The sequence below is a fragment of the Coregonus clupeaformis genome, chromosome 27 (genome assembly GCF_020615455.1).
Source record: "Coregonus clupeaformis isolate EN_2021a chromosome 27, ASM2061545v1, whole genome shotgun sequence".
NCBI lineage: Eukaryota > Metazoa > Chordata > Actinopteri > Salmoniformes > Salmonidae > Coregonus > Coregonus clupeaformis.
In genome coordinates this window covers 41524151-41539693 of record NC_059218.1, presented here as the reverse complement: position 1 = coordinate 41539693, position 15543 = coordinate 41524151, and positions in this window count along the sequence as shown.

The window sequence follows — 15543 nt, the reverse complement described above, 5'->3', positions numbered from 1 at the left end:
GCAGAATATCTAGGTGCTGCTGTAGGCCCTCCTTGGTTGGTAACAGAAGCACCAGATCATCAGCAAACAGTAGACATTTGACTTCAGATTCTAGTAGGGTGAGGCCGGGTGCTGCAGACTGTTCTAGTGCCCTCGCCAATTCGTTGATATATATGTTGAAGAGGGTGGGGCTTAAAGTGCATCCCTGTCTCACCCCACGGCCCTGTGGAAAGAAATGTGTGTGTTTTTTGCCAATTTTAACCGCACACTTGTTGTTTGTGTACATGGATTTAATCATGTTGAATTATTTTCCTTTTCCTTTCCATAAATTTGTATAGCAGAACCTCATGCCAAATTGAGTCAAATGCTTTTTTGAAATCAACAAAGCATGAGAAGACTTTGCCTTTGTTTTGGTTTGTTTGTTTGTCAATTAGGGTGTGCAGGGTGAAGACGTGGTCTGTCGTACGATAATTAGGTAAAAAGCCAATTTGACATTTGCTCAGTACATTGTTTTCACTGAGGAAATGAACTAGTTTGCTGTTAATGATAATGCAGAGGATTTTCCCAAGGTTGCTGTTGATGCATATCCCACGGTAGTGATTGGGCTCACATTTTGTCTCCACTTTTGTGGATTGGGGTGATCAGTCCTTGGTTCCAAATATTGGGGAAGATGCCAGAGCTAAGGATTATGTTAAAGAGTTTAAGTATAGCCAATTGGAATTTGTGGTCTGTATATTTTATCATTTCATTGAGGATACCATCAACACCACAGGCCTTTTTGGGTTGGAGGGTTTGTATTTTGTCCTGTATGTCACGCCCTGGCTCTGGGACTCTGTTATGTTGAGCCAGGGTGTGTTGTTTCTATGTGTTTTGTGTGCTAGGGTGATATTCTAGTTCATTTGTTTCTATGTTGGCCGGTGTGGTTCTCAATCAGAGGCAACGTGAATCAGCTGTTGCTTGTTGTCTCTGATTGGGATCCATACTTAGGCAGCCTGTTTTCCACAGTGTGTTGTGGGATCTTGTTCCGTTTGGTTTGTGTAACCGTAGGACTTCACGTTTCGTATCGTTTGTTGTTTTGTTCGTGTGGTGACTCTAATAAAAAAAGGTATGTTCACTTCTCACGCTGCGCATTGGTCCACTATGTTCGACGGTCGTGACAGAAGATCCCACCATAACTGGACCAAGCAGCGTGTCCAGGAGCCAACGCCATAGAGGACTCTAACGAAGATCAACCTCGACTGGGTCAAGCCGCGGGAGGAGGAGAGAGGCTGGACTTGGGAGCAGAGGAGCGAGAGTCTGGCGAGAGCCATGGAGGCCTGGCCCACGGGGAGGAGAGACGCCCAGAAAATGTTTAGGGGGGGCTCACGCCGTGGACGACGGGGCAGCAGGAGGCCGCCAGGTTACGGGAGTCACTGGTCACCAGGGGGAAGGAGAATGTAGAGGCATGACGAGAGGTACTGGGGTGTGTTGCCAGTCCGGTCCGGCCCGTTCCTGATCCCCGCGTAGGGCCAGTGGTGTGTGTCCCCAGTATGGTCCGACATGTTCCTGCCCCTCGCACCAAGCTTGTGGTGTGCGTCGCCAGCCCGGTCCGGTCTGTTCCTGCCCCTCACACCAAGGCAGTGGTGCGCGTCGCTAGCCCGGTCCGGCCCGTTCCTGCTCCCCGCACCAAGCCTGTGGTGCGCGTCGTCAGCCCGTTTTGGTCCGTTCCTGCTCCCCGCACCAAGCCAGTGGTGCGCTTTGTCAGCCCGGTTCGGCCCGTCCCTGCTCCCCGCACCAAGCCTATGGTGCGCGTCGTCAGCCCGGTCCGGCCTGTTCGGCTCCCGCACCAAGCCAGTGGTGCGCCGTCAGCCGGTTCGGCCCGTCCCTGCTCCCCGCACCAAGCCAGTGGTGCGCGTCGTCAGCCCGGTCCGGCCCGTCCCTGCTCCCCGCACCAAGCCTGTGGTGCGCATCGTCAGTCCGGCACAGCCCGTGCCTGTTCCACCGGAGCCTGGTCCGGCACCGGTCAGCTCCTCCACTCCGGAGCTAGAGCAATCCGCTCCACCAGTGTTCAGTCCAGCTCCGGCCAGCAGGGCCAGACCGGACCAGGGGCGCTTTGGGGGGTTAGAGAGGGAGTGGGGGTCATGCCCGAGCCGGAACCGCCTCCGAGGAGGAATGCCCACCCGGCCCTCCCTGTTCGGTTTATGTTTGGCGCGGTCGCAGTCCGCGCCTTTGGGGGGGGGGGTACTGTCACGCCCTGGCTCTGGGACTCTGTTATGTTGAGCCAGGGTGTGTTGTTTCTATGTGTTTTGTGTGCTAGGGTGATATTCTAGTTAATTTGTTTCTATGTTGGCCGGTGTGGTTCTCAATCAGAGGCAACGTGAATCAGCTGTTCCTTGTTGTCTCTGATTGGGCCCATTACTTAGGCAGCCTGTTTTCCACAGTGTGTTGTGGGATCTTGTTCCGTATGGTTTTGTATTGTAACCAAGGACGGCACGTTATCGTTTTGTTCTGGAATAAAAAAGGTATGTTCACTTCTCACGCTGCGCATTGGTCCACTATGTTCGACGGTCGTGACACTGTAGGATCCAGTGGGTTCTGGTAGTCTTTAATAGTTGATTCTACGATTTGTATTATATCATGTATATGTTTTTGCTGTTTGTTCTGAAGTTATAGAGCCAAAAAGATTGGAGAAGTGGTTTATCCATCTCAGTTTTGAATAGATAACTCTTCGTGTTGTTGTTTGTTTAGTGTTTTCCAATTTTCCCAGAAGTGGTTAGAGTCAATGGATTCTTCAATTACATTGAGCTGATTTCTGATGTGCTGTTCCTTCTTTTTCTGTAGTGTATTTCTGTATTGTTTTAGTGATTCACCATAGTGAAGGCGTATATTCAGGTTTCTGGATCTCTGTGTTTTTGGTTGGATAGGTTTCTCAATTTCTTTCTTAGGTTTTTGTATTCTTCATCAAACCATTTGTCATTGATGTTAATTTTCTTAGGTTGTCTGCTTGACATTTTTAGATTTGATAGGGAAGCTGAGAGGTCAAATACACTGCTTAGGTTTTCTACTGCCAAGTTTATCCCTTCACTATTACAGTGAAACGTTTAGTCCAGGAAGTTTTCTAGAAGGGATTGAAATTGTTGTTGCCTAATTGTTTTTTGGTAGGATTCGACACTACTTTCCTTCCATCTATAGCATTTCTTAATATTATGCAGTTCCTTTGGCTTTGATGTCTCATGATTGAGTATTTCTCAAGTAGAGTGTGCTTTTGCTGTGATCTGATAGGGGTGTCAGTGGGCTGACTGTGAACTCTCTGAGAAACTGTGTTGAGGTCAATGATTAAGTAATCTACAGTACTACTTCCAAGGGATGAGCTGTAGGTGTACCTACCGTAAGATTCCTTGCAAAGCCTAAAATTGTCTATGTATAGACCCAGCGTGCGACAGAGCTGCAGGACTTGTGACCCGTTTTTGTTGATTGTTTTGTCATAGTTGTGTCTAGGGGGGCATATTTGGGAGAGAATGCTGTCACCTCCAGGTAGGTGTTTGTCCCCATGTGTGCTAAGTGTCAGGTTCTGGTCCAGTTCTGGCATTTAGGTCGCCACAGACTAGTACATGTCCCTGGACCTGGAAATGGTTGATCTCCCCCTCTCGGATGGAGAAGCTTTCATTGTTAAAGTAAGGGGATTCTATTGGGGGGATATTAGAGAATGAGGGAGCGAGTAGCACACGTTAGGACATTTTTCTCTGTTGAGATAATTTCCTTTTGAATTTCTAGCCAGATGTGAAATGTTCCTGTTTTGACTAATTTAATAGAGTGGGTTAGGTTTGCTCTATACCAAATTAGCATTTGCCCTGAGTCTCTTCCCTATTTCACACCTGGTAGTTTGGTGGATGGGACTACCAGCTCTCTGTATCCTAAAGGGCAACCAGTGGGTCCATCTCCTTTATACCATGTTTCTTGTAGGATGACAATGTCTGTATTTCCAATTTCTTTGATGAACTCTGGGTTCCTGCTCTTTAGGCCAATGGCAGATGACCTCAGACCTTGTATATTCCAAGATGAGATTGTAAAAGCTTTGTGTTCCATAGTGTCTAGTGTTGTTTTTGTGTAGTTTAGGCCCGGACCATTACAGTAGGTGTGAGCAGAGCATGTTGAGCATCTGATACATACCTCTTAGATAGCAGGATGGGGCTTGGGCGGGTGTATTAGTGGGGGTTGGGCCTGTTGCTCTGCTCACGGCCTGGGCATTTGTGCGGCTGTCATGTTGAGGGCCTTGCTGCAGGGGCGGGGGGCATGGTGGGGGCAGAAGGGGTATAAGACTGATTTGGGGGGGCCTATATAGGGTGTGGCTAAGGTTGTTTTGGGAAGGGGTCGACTGGTTGGGTTGGGGATGTGTCTGGGTCTAGGTCCTCTCGGTGTGGATCCTCTTGGTGCAGGTCCTCCAGGGGGGTTCTGGCAGTTCTGGGAGGGTGTCTCGCTGGTCTGGGCGGGGTGTCTGGTTCTCTGTTGCTCCTGTGTGAGGTGCTGGGACTGCGGTTGAGGGTGACGTCCTTCAGGGTCCTGGCAAAAAGTTGGGATTGCTGCCTTGTGGAGGTGAACCTGGTCGTAAAGGCTGTTTAAGTCCAAGGTGGAGTGGTGGGCCAGGTAGACATTAGGTTTTGAGGCACAGACCCGGGAAATGATGGCATTCACCCGCTGTATGGTGTCAGGGTGAAAGTAATAATAATAATATGCCATTTAGCAGACGCTTTCATCCAAAGCAACTTACAGTCATGCGTGCATACATTTTTGTGTATGGGTGGTCCCGGGGATCGAACCCACTACCTTGGCGTTACAAGCGCTGTGCTCTACCAGCTGAGCTACAGAGGACCAAGTATTTTTGTGGTAGCAAGGTGGAGATAACCACTTGTGCGTTAGGGAAAGTGGAAGAGGCTTTTTCAATCACTGCCTTGAGTGCTGTGGCCACCCTTTCCTGCTGGGCTCTCAGGTCGTTTGTGCCTGTGTGTATTATGATGTGACTGGGGGGACCCTAGTCTGTCCTCTGATGTGTTCGAACACCAGAGTTTTGCCACCTGGTGCTTTGGAAAAAGTTTATTCTCATCAATGTATTTCCTATTTGAGTCAATGAGGAGCACAATCTCTGGCTTTTGTGTGTCCTCAGTGGGTGTTGGGGTGTTGTCAGGAGAGATATCTGGTGGGGAGTCTGCTGGGTTGGTGGATCCTGCCTTGTCTGTCCTGCTGTGGTGTTAAGGCTGTGGTCGAGGTCTGAAGTGGGCTGTTCCGTTGGCTTGTCTGGGGGGATGGCTAGCTCTTTCATGAGTAGTTCATTGTCGCACCTCAGCTTTCTCACCTCCTCCTCAGTGCTGTTAGCTGTGCCATGTATTCTTCTCCTCCTTAAGTTCTCTTACCTCAGACCGGAGTGCAGCCAGCTCTCTCAGACAGCCGTCCATCTCCACCTTCAGCCCTCTGGGTCTTGTTTAGGGGGTGTTGTTGTGCTGGTCTGTTTTGTGAGATTGCTCTCTGAGCTCCACTAGCTCTCTGAGCTCCACCATGTCTCTCTCCAGCTCGGTGAATTTATCCCTCTCAATGACGGAGGAGCAGTGCAGTTGTGGGACATGGGTGTGTTCAGTGCTGGGGGGGGTGACTATCCTCATCTGCAGGACAGTTTGAAGAGGTGTGGGGTGGGTGAGTCGTCACCAAGAGAAAGCTTCTCCTGCCGTGCTCTCTCTCCCTCGCTTTGATTTTGTGGAAGTCCTTTTGGAAATGTATGAAGGTGCCACTGTTCCATTCTTGTACAGGTTGAGAGAGGGTGTCTCAGAGGGTGTCTCAGAGGGTGTCTCAGAGGGTGTCTCAGAGGGTGTCTCAGAGGGTGTCTCAGAGGGTGTCTCAGAGGGTGTCTCAGAGGGTGTCTCAGAGGGTGTCTCAGAGTCTCCTTTCCTCTTCCTTCTGGTTTTCTCCCTCTGCTCTTTGTTCTCCCTCTAGCTCCACAGAGACTAATTCAATGTTAATCTATTTCTTTGCTCCACAGAGCTGGAAGCCTTCTTTGGTCACTCAATCAATCAATGTACCACTCACCCCCTCCCTCCTCCTCTCCATTTCTCTCTGTCTCTCTCTCTCTCTGATTTGATTCACTCCCTCATTATCTCTCTCTCTGACTTGATTCCCTCTCTCATTCTCTCTCTCTCTGACTTGATTCCCTCTCTCATTCTCTCTCTCTCTGACTTGATTCCCTCTCTCATTCCCTCTCTCTCTGACTTGATTCCCTCTCTCATTCTCTCTCTCGCTCTGACTTGATTCACTCTCTCTTTCTCTCTCTCTCTCATTATCTCTCTCTCTGACTTGATTCCCTCTCTCATTCTCTCTCTCTCTGACTTGATTCCCTCTCTCATTCTCTCTCTCTCTGACTTGATTCACTCCCTCGTTCTCTCTCTCTCTGACTTGATTCCCTCTCTCGTTCTCTCTCTCTCTCTGACTTGATTCACTCTCTCATTCTCTCTCTCTGACTTGATTCACTCCCTCATTCTCTCTCTCTCTGACTTGATTCACTCCCCCATTCTCTCTCTCTCTGACTTGATTCCATCTCTCTCTTTATCTCTCTGCTTACTCCCCTCTCTCTTCTTCTTTCCCTCTCTCTTCCTCTTTCCCTCTCTCTTCCTCTTTCCCTCTCTCTTCCTCTTTCCCTCTCTCTCCTTGTTCCAGTTGTTCCCCCTGTGTGAGCAGCTAGCCAGCCAGAGGTCTGTTAGAGATAGAGAACTAAAGTCAACACCCTGGGCTTTGGACCAGTGAGGTTAAAACTATACAACAGCTACAGAGGAACAGCACCACAACACACACACACACACACGCACGCACACACGGATACACACACATACACACACACGGACACGCACGCACACACGGATACACACACACACACACACACACACATGCACGCACACACACACGGACACACACACACACACACATGCACACACACACACACAAACACACACACACACACACGCATGCACACACACACACTCCTCTCTGGCTAACCAAAACAACAGTACACCATGCCTTTAAAACAACACTGCACACTCCACACCACACTATGCCTTAATAGGGGAAAAACTGTGGTGGAAGCAAAACATGTTGCGCCATAAAAATAATTTATACTGATTTATGATTCATGATTGATAGATTGATAGAAGGGAATCTGGAGGAGTCTGGGAGTAGGACCACGGCTTTCCAGTCAGCTGAAAACCTAGAAAGCACACTACACTACAGTGCATACCTCAACGTCAACAAAATGAAGGAGCTGATCGTGACGTTCAGGAGAATGTATTAAAAATCAAATATATAGCCCAACGTTTGTATCACAACTAAAGTTGAATAAATAACTTTAAATTAAGTATATTGGAGGACCAGTTTCTTTGTTTACCGCTCAACACGGAATAGCCGCATGGGCGCACTTCTTTTGAAATCGTTTGGAGAAAATATCCTTTCTATTTTATTAAGCTATGTTCAATTGTATTCTTCATAATATAAAATAATAAAAAAAATTATGCCATGGAATTCTAAGCAAATCTTGTCTGCTAAATGAACTAGTGTAGCCCACAGCCATATGGTATAGCCAGATCAGGACCTAACATAAGGACAACTCAGAGCATGCTATTCTGTTCTTCTGAAATAGATACATTTTCTTCATATCATGTTTCTTTAGACCTGTCTAAAATAAATAATGGATTTATTGTGATGGTGTGATGGCTATATTAAATTGATTTATTATACTTTTTTTTAAATGTAGATATCCAAAGGTCTGCATCAGTGGCATTTTTTAAACATTTGTAGTCATTTAGCAGACGCTCTTATCCAGAGCGACTTACAGTTATTGAGTGCCTACATTTGTTTTCATACTGGCCCCCTGTGGGAATCGAACCCACAACCCTGGCGTTGCATACGCCATGCTCTACCAACTGAGCTACATCCCTGCCGGCCATTCCCTCCCCTACCCTGGACGACGCTGGGCCAATTGTGCGCCGCCCCATGGGTCTCCCGGTCGCGGCCAGCTACGACAGAGCCTGGATTCGAACCAGGATCTCTAGTGGCACAGCTAGCACTGCGATGCAGTGCCTTAGACCACTGTGCCACTTGGGAGGTGGCTTGGAAGCCAGGAGATGCTAAACTTGTTTATGTTAATTAACGGTCAATTACCGCGAGACTGGCAGTTATTTGCTTGACAATCACCGGCTGACAAAATGTAATGACCGCCACGGCCCTACTCCTGCATTGAACAGATACTCACGCATTTCAACATAATAGATTCAGTGAGAGCACAGATAATCAGTTCAGATAAAAGTATGTACATTCAGACAACCTACCTGAGATACAATCTACACTGAACAAAAATATAAACACAACATGTAAAGTGTTGGTCCCATGTTTCATGAGCTGAAATACAAGATCCCAGAAGTGTTCCATATGCACAAAAAACGTATTTATCAACAACAACAAAAATGCACATATTTGTTTACTGTACATCCCTGTTAGTGAGCATTTCTCCTTTGCCATGATAATCATCCACCTGACAGGTGTAGCATATCAAGAAGCTGATTAAACAGCATGATCATTACACAGATGCACCTTGTGCTGGGGACAATAAACAGCCACTCTAAAATGTGCTGTTTTGTCACACAACACAATGCCACAGATGTCTCAAGTTTTGTGGGAGTGTGCAATTGGCATGCTGACTGCAAGAATGTCCACCAGAGTGTTTGCCAGATAATTCAATGTTAATTTCTCTACCATAAGCCGCCTCCAACGTCATTTTAGAGAATTTGGCAGTACGTCCAACTGGCCTCACAACCACAGACCACGTGTATGGCATTAACTGATGTCAAAGTTGTGAACAGAGTGCCCCATTGTGGCGGTGGGGTTATGGTATGGGAAGGCAGGCATAAGCTACGGACAACGAACACAATTGCATTTTATCAATGGCAATTTGAATGCACAGAGATACCGTGACAAGATCCTGAGGCCCATTGTCTTGCCATTCATCTGCCGCCATCATCTCACGTTTCAGCATGATAATGAACGGCCCCATATCACAAGGATCTGTACACAATTCCTGGAAGCTGAAAATGTCCCAGTTCTTCCATGGCCTACATACTCACCAGACATGTCACCCATTGAGCATGTTTGGGATGCTCTGGATCAATGTGTACGACAACTAGCCTTTGAACAGGAGTGAGATAACATTCCAATCAACAGCCTGATCAACTCTATGCGAAGCAGATATGTTGCGCTGCATGAGGCAAATGGTGGTCACACCAGATACTGACTGTTTTTCTGTCCCACGACCCCTACTTTTTTAAAAAGGTATCTGTGACCAACAGATGCATATTTGTATTCCCAGTCATGTGAAATCCATAGATTAGGGCCTAATGAATTGATTTCAAATGACTGATTTCCTTATATGAACTGTAAAATCTTTGAAATTGTTGCATGTTGTGTTTATATTTTTGTTCAGTTGTCATGACTTCCGCCGAAGCTGCCTCCTCTCCTTGTTCGGGCAGGCTTCGGAGTTCGTCGTCACCGGCCTTCTAGCCACTGCCACTCCTGTTTTCATCATTCCATTTGTTTTGTCTTGTTTTTCCACAAACACCTGGTTCATATCCCCTCATCAGTCTCTGTATAATTATTCCCTCTGCTCCCCCATGTCTTTGTTTGTTATTGTTCCATGTGGAGGTGTCGCTAGCTCGTGTTGAGCATTATGTTACTTTTATCGCCGGGATGTTCACCCGTGTGTTTTGTTTTCCCCAGTGCGCCGTTAAGTCGCACTGTAGTTGTTTTAGGCATTGCTGCGAACCGCTGTATTGGTCGAATAAACCATTATTCTGTGATTTACAACTCCTGCGCCTGACTCCATCCAAATCACCCGCTACACCAGTATAGAATGTTCATAAAACCAATCAAGTTGAGCCACTCAAAATGTTATTTAAAGATATAACTTCTACTTTTCTTCAGTGCATCAGATTCTCAGGTTGTTTTATTGGTCCTGCATATGGGAGGTTTGGGTTGCCGTGTAAGTTATTAACTTTACACTGTATGGGATCTGTCAACACCTCGCCTCGCCTCTCCTCTTCTCTCCATGTAGTGTTTGTTCCTATGGTGGGCTGGAAGGGACCTGACTCCAAGTGTTCCACTAAAGAACCAGTAAAAACCTACAGATTACAGCAGATTACAGCAGATACCGCCATACGTTTACTCTGTCATTATTATCATTGTCCAACATCATAAATACTGTATCCCAGGATAGCAGAATGTAAAGGGGATGGGTGTGTGTGTGTGTGTGTGTGTGTGTGTGTGTGTGTGTGTGTGTGTGTGTGTGTGTGTGTGTGTGTGTGTGTGTGTGTGTGTGTGTGTGTGTGTGTGTGTGTGTGAGTGGATAACAAAAGGCAGAGATCTGGCATGCAGGGAGCTAGTGACCTCTCTGAATGAGAACTCTCTCCACCTCTCTGAATGAGAACTCTTTCTCCACCTCTCTGAATGAGAACTCTCTCTCCACCTCCTAGAGAATCTCTCTCCACCTCTCTGAATGAGAACTCTCTCTCCACCTCTCTGAATGACAACTCTCTAACCACCTCTTTGAATGACAACTCTCTCTCACCTCTCTGAATGAGAACTCTCTCTCCACCTCTCTGAATGAGAACTCTCTCTCCACCTCTCTGAACACTCTCTCTCCACCCTGAATGACTAACATGAATGACAACTCTCTCTCCACCTCTCTGAATGAGAACTCTTTCTCCCTCTGAATGAGAACTCTCTTCCACCTCTCTGAATGAGAACTCTCTCTCCACCTCTCTGAATGAGAACTCTCTCTCCACCTCTCTGAATGAGAACTCTCTCTCCACCTCTCTGAATGAGAACTCTCTCTCCACCTCTCTGAATGAGAACTCTCTCTCCACCTCTCTGAATGAGAACTCTCTCTCCACCTCTCTGAATGAGAACTCTCTCTCCACCTCTCTGAATGACAACTCTCTCTCCACCTCTCTGAATGACAACTCTCTAACCACCTCTTTGAATGACAACTCTCTCTCCACCTCTCTGAATGAGAACTCTTTCTCCACCTCTCTGAATGAGAACTCTCTCTCCACCTCTCTGAATGAGAACTCTCTCTCCACCTCTCTGAATGAGAACTCTCTCTCCACCTCTCTGAATGAGAACTCTCTCTCCACCTCTCTGAATGAGAACTCTCTCTCCACCTCTCTGAATGAGAACTCTCTCTCACCCTATTTCCTATGTAGTGCACTACCTTTGACCAGGGCCCAGAGGACGCTTGTTAAAAGTACTGCACTATATAGGGAATAGGGTGGCGTTTGGGACACAGTCGCTGAGACTGTGGTTAACATCAAACCTCCCGGGGCTTAGTGTAGCTTATAATAGAACTTCAATTCTGTTTTACTTTTAAATCAAATCATAGTGTTGGGTGGAAATTATTCTCTCTCTCTCTCTCTGTCTTGCAGAGACGTGGCTGGATGACTCTATATATGTAGGACATGCAGAGGCACAATCAGACGAAGGCGGCCTCGGGCAACTCCAAAGGGGGAGGGGTGTGTCTCTTCATAAATAACAACTGGTGTGTTGCTTCCAGTGTGAAGGAAATTTCAAGCTTTTGCTCACTGATATAGAATACCTCATAAAGCTGCAGACTCTTTTATCAACAAATAGAGTTCTCATCCGTTATCATCCCCCCCCCCCCACTCACATTATTCCCCCCCACTCACAAGCTAACACCATTTTGGCACACAATGAGCTGTAAGGGGCCGTATCAAACAAGAAACCGCTCACCCAGAGGCAGCATTTCTGGTGGGCAGAGACTTTAACGAGGTGAGACTTGATGGGGAACTGCACCCACTGATTTGGCCTTGTTTTTATGGCTCGCTCCTCAAGAAATGCTGGCGGCCATGACAGAAGCCAAACATGAGTTGCCACCACCAAGACACACCCATCTGTCAGAACCTTTCCCCACAGCTGTTTACCGCCACTGAATCACAACTAATAAACTTCCTGAAAATTTAGTTCAATAACTACAGGCAGATATATGGTGAGATGCCGGAGGAAGCTTTGAATTGGTCAGTAGCCTACAGAGTAATATGATAAGAATGCAATTGCTTAATTTATGTAGATATTATTAACTAACTGTTTTGATAACTTTCAAATGTCAAATAAAATAAAATATTATTGGTTGCATACACATATTTAGCAGATGTTATTGTGGGTGTAGCGAAATTCTTGTGTTCCTAGCTCCGACAGTGCAGTAATATCTAACAATACACAACATCAATCTAAAAAGTAAAAGAATGGAATTAAGAAATATAGAAATATTAGGACGAGATATATATATATATATATATATATATATATATATATATATATATATATATATACAGTACCAGTCAAAAGTTTGGACACACCTACTCATTCAAGGGTTTTTCTTTATTTTTACTATTTTCAAAACAATGAAATAACACATATGGAATCATGTAGTAACCCAAAAAGTGTTAAACAAATCAAAATACATTTTAGATTTTAGATTCTTCAAAGTAGCCACCCTTTGCCTTGATGACAGCTTTGCACACTCTTGGCATTCTCTCAACCAGCTTCACCTGGAATGCTTTTCCAACAGTCTTGAAGGAGTTCCCACATATGCTGAGCACTTGTTGGCTGCTTTTCCTTCACTCTGCTGTCCAACTCATCCCAAACTATCTCAATTTGGTTGAGGTTGGCTGATTGTGGAGGCCAGGTCATCACTCTCCTTCTTGGTCAAATAGCCCTTACACAGCCTGGAGGTGTGATGGGTCATTGTCCTGTTGAAAAACAAATTATATTCCCACTAAGTGCAAACCAGATGGGATGGTGTATCGCTGCAGAATGCTGTGGTAGCCATGCTGGTTAAACGTGCCTTGAATTCTAAATAAATCACCAACAGTGTCACCAGCAAACACCCCCACACCATATCACCTCCTCCTCCAAACTCTGCATCTCACAAAGACACGGCGGTTGGAACCAAAAATCTAAAATTTGGACTCATCAGACCAAAGGACAGATTTCCAACAGTCTAATGTCTATCCAATTTGTAAGTCGCTCTGGATAAGAGTGTCTGCTAAATTACGTAAATGTAAATGTAAATATTGCTTGTGTTTCTTGGCCTAAGCAAGTCTCTTCTTATTATTGGTTTCTTTGCAGCAATTCACGCAGTCTCTTCTGAACAGTTGATGTTGAGATGTGTCTGTTACTTGAACTCTGTGAGGCATTTATTTGGGCTTCAATTTCTGAGGCTGGTAACTCTAATGAACTTATCCTCTGCAGCAGAGGTAACTCTGGGTCTTCCTTTCCTGTGGCGGTCCTCATGAGAGCCAGTTTCATCATAGTGCTTGATGGTTTTTGCAACTGCACTTGAAGAAACTTTCAAAGTTCTTGAAATGTTCCGTATTGACTGACCTTCATGTCTTAAAGTAATGATGGATTGTCGTTTCTCTTTGCTTATTTGAGCTGTTCTTCTCATAATATGGACTTGGTCTTTTACCAAATAGGGCTATCTTCTGTATACCACCCCAACCTTGTCACGACACAACTGATTGGCTCAAACGCATTAAGAAGGAAAGAAATTCCACAAATGAACTTTTAACAAGGAACACCTGTTAATTTAAATGCATTCCAGGTGACTACCTCATGAAGCTGGTTGAGAGAATGCCAAGAGATGCAAAGCTGTCATCAAGGCAAAGGGTGGCTACTTTAAAGAAACTCAAATGTAAAATATATTGTCATTTGTTTAACACCTTTTTGGTTACTACATGATTCCATATGTGTTATTTCATAGTTTTGATGTCTTCACTATTATTCTACAATGTAGAAAATAGTAAAAAGAAAGAAAAACCCTTGAATGAGTAGGTGTGTCCAAACCTTTGACTGGTACTGTATATATATGTGATGTTTAGACATTATGGACAGTATGTGGATAGAATATGTAGTATATCTGAAGAATACGTAGGATAGATTAGTATATGTACAGCAATAGTTGAATAGGATGGACTTGACTAGAATACAGTATATACATATGAAATGTTTAAAACAGTATGTAAACATTATTAAAGTGACCAGTGTTCCGTTATTAAAGTGACCAGTGCAGCCTCTAAGGTGCAGGGTTGAGTAACCGGCTAGCCGGCTAGTGACAATGACTAAAGTTCAGGTAAGGGTATTGGACTTAGGCCGGCTAGTGGTGACTATTTAAGAGTCTGATGGCCTTGAGATAGAAGCTGTTTTTCAGTCTCTCTGTCCCAGCTTTGATGCACCTGTACTGACCTCGCCTTCTGGATGGTAGCTGGGTGAACAGGCCGTGGCTCGGGTGGTTGATGTCCTTGATTATCTTTTTGGCCTTCCTGTGATATCTGGTGCTGTAGATGTCCTGGAGGGCAGGCAGTGTGCCCCTGGTGATGCGTTGGGCTGACCGCACCACCCTCTGGAGAGCCCTGTGGTTGCAGGGGCGGTGCAGTTGCCGTATCAGGCGGTGATACAGCACGACAGAATGCTCTCAATGGTGCATCTGTAAAAGTTTGTGAGGGTCTTAGGGGCCAAGCTGAATTTCTTCAGCCTCCTGAGGTTGAAGAGGCGCTGTTGAGCCTTCTTCACCACACTGTCTGTGAGGGTGAACCATTTCAGATTGTCAGTGATGTGTACACCGAGGAACTTCAAGGTGTTTAGCTTGTCCGGTAGCAAGACGTCGCTGGTTTTTTCCTTTATAATCCGTGATTGTCTGGAGTCCCTGCCACATACGTCTCGTGTCTGAGTCGTTGAATTGTGACTCCACTTTGTCTCTGTACTGACGTTTGCCTGTTTGATTGCCTTATGGAGGGCATATTCCCAGTCATCTTGCCATAGTCATCGTAGTTCAATGCGGTTAATTGTCACGGTGGGAAGAACATCTCCTATATTATTTGCCTTATTTTGAAATGTTATCGTGTTTCCAAGCCAAATCCGAGTTGTATTGAGGTAGGCTAATGTTAGCGAGCTAGCTAACGATGATAGTGATAATGATTATCAAAATATACATAACTAATCAAATCAAATCAAATGCAAAGTAAAACAAATCAAAAAAGTGTTGTGGTCAGATGAGACCAAAATCGAGCTCTTTGGCATCAACTCAACTCGCCGTGTTTGGAGGAGGAGGAATGCTGCCTATGACCCCAAGAACACCATCCCCACCGTCAAACATGAAGGTGGAAACATTATGCTTTGGGGGTGTTTTTCTGCTAAGGGGACAGGACAACTTCACCGCATCAAAGGGACGATGGCAGGGCCATGTACCGTCAAATGTTCGGTGAGAACCTCCTTCTCTCAGCCAGGGCATTGAAAATGGGTCGTGGATGGGTATTCCAGCATGACAATGACCCAAAACACACGGCCAAGGCAACAAAGGAGTGGCTCAAGAAGTAGCACATTAAGGTCCTGGAGTGGCCTAGCCAGTCTCCAGACCTTAATCCCATAGAAAATCTGTGGAGGGAGCTGAAGGTTCGAGTTGCCAAACGTCAGTGTCACGATCGTCGA